The sequence below is a fragment of the Manacus vitellinus genome, unplaced genomic scaffold (assembly GCF_001715985.3).
Source record: "Manacus vitellinus isolate BGI_N305 unplaced genomic scaffold, ASM171598v3 scaffold_28_pilon, whole genome shotgun sequence".
Lineage (NCBI taxonomy): Eukaryota > Metazoa > Chordata > Aves > Passeriformes > Pipridae > Manacus > Manacus vitellinus.
The window spans coordinates 9,772,241-9,774,504 of NW_021940122.1; positions in this window are offsets into that span (position 1 = coordinate 9,772,241).

A 2,264-nucleotide genomic window follows, 5' to 3' on the forward strand; every position below is an offset into this window, starting at 1 on the left:
CATTTTGATGAACATAATGTTCTGGGAAAGGAATGAGCTATCACCAAGCAACATTAACTCTGTGTTAACAAAGGGGTTTGACATTGAATTTAAGCCTGAGGACAATGCTGGCACAAGAACGAATTACCATAGGCTGGGTCATGGGTACACTGAGGATGGAAATTAGAAGGAGCTTCCCACCTACTAGTGCAAGGATCTGGAACAGCCTTTCAGAAGCAGCAGTGAGGCCAGGAGACTGAGTTTGTTTTGGTACTGGAAGTCTCTGATCAAGAGGATACAATGGGGCTGCCTGCCACAGGTGAGGAGATCTCTGCCAGTCCACTCTCCTTATGCAGGACATTTTCATAATGGCTTTGCCCTTAAAGCAGCACAAGCCAAGCTGGGTGCCCGAGGCTTGCCTGGAAGTGATACTGGCTGTTTGAGCCTGTGGGGATGGTGTACTGGGGACACTGCAGAGTGCTGTAGGCCTGTAATTACTCGGGGAGTGCAGGATGCACATTCTGCTGCCTCCAGCGTGCAGAGAACTAGCACGCAAATTGGAGGGGACAGTATGTGACAGGCAGGCCCAGGACCAACTGCTTCAGGTGACAGCTGAATGTCTTGCAGATCTGAGGGGATTTCTGATGAGCAGAAGAGGGCTCCTCCACACCACAGCCCAGGCGAATGTGCATCCTTGTGAGCTGGGCACTTAGGGGCTTTGAGGCCAGCTCCTCTGCTGTCTTCACTCCCCTTCACTAACTGAGGCTTAGTACCCAGCCAGGGTACTGGTTAGTGGCCAGGGTCCATCATTTGTTCCTTTTTCCAGGGAGTGCAGTCAGTTGAATGACACCAGCTCGGCACAGGATGGCAAAAGGCGACGAGAAAAGGGGATGCCCCTGAAGCATCTGTCAAAGGGAAAGATGACAGCGACTCTCCCAGGGCAACCACAGGCTGGGTGCTACAGTGAACCAGCTGCTTCTGCCTTGGAGCTCCTCCTTCCTTGCTCCTTCCTGCCACCAGCCCTGGACACCAGCAGCCCTGGGACATGGCCCTCAGCTCCAATCACTCCTGCCTCTTGGCACCTGCTCGCACTCAACTGCCCAACACAGAAGTCCTTGCATGAAACACTTCACTGCCAGATTACAGTGGATTATATGAGCTGGAGATAAAACAGGAGTTACAGCAAACTCAGTGGTTGACTGTATCTTTTCTGTTCTTTAATAGACAATTAAGGCCTAGATGGAATGACGTCTACAGCTTCCTCAGTGATGAAGGTTAGGGGTTTCAAGCCTAGCTGCTGACTCATAACCAAGCAGAGGAGAAAAGGGAAAATTAGCATGAAGAATGTTTCTGAAATGGCTTGAGTGTGTTCAGAGATTAGTGTAGATAATATATTGCTGCCTGTGTTATGGCTGGTGTATTTAGTAGATGTTTTTAATGGAACCTGATCTTTTTAAAAAGATGGAGCACTTGTATGTAGAGCATTTGCCTTATATCTACAGATCCACTGATGAAAAGGGTGGATCATTAAGATGCTCCTCCAGAAAGCATCTTTAATTCCTGACATTGTAACACCAGTGCTTTCTTCTAAGGCTAGATGCCTTTGGATATTTTGGTGAGCTCTTGTACCGTTGGGTGCTGTGTCCCCATCCAGACTCTAGCCTGGCTCTGCAGGGATTAAAATTTGCTTCCCATGAGTGCATGTCTGTGAAGCCTTCTAGGACATGAGTCTGGTGTTCCAACTTCACTGTTAAATACTCAGTTTCTGACTGCACTAACTGGCAAACTCAGCAGAGGCCATGAATGTGACCTTCATCTAAGCTGTGTCACCTCCAGCACATGTTGCCTCTGGATCAAGGCTGAGGCAGGCGGGGGAGGCTCAGGCTGCTGCTCCTGAGATAACTGGAAGGATCAGGGGAGCTGGGTGAGTGCTCAGTCTAAACAATGGCTTCAGAGTCAGAGCTGTGATCTTACTCAAATTAATTTCAAATATGCACAGTAACACAAGAAGCAATTTGCATAAGACGTCACATGGAGTTGCATACAATTTCGCATATTTAAACAAAATACAATAAAGCACAGCTCGGGCGGGTATGTGAAATCATTTGTGCAGTGAACTGTGCAGGGAAACGACGTACAATTATCACAGAAGAAGAAAACGAATAGCAGCAACCACCCAGGATGCAAAGTCAGCTCAGAAGTTGTGAAACACCAACCTCTTCCTTCATGCACCATCCTGATAGATGCTTGGAGTCACATTATCATGCACTGCTTTTCCACCAGGC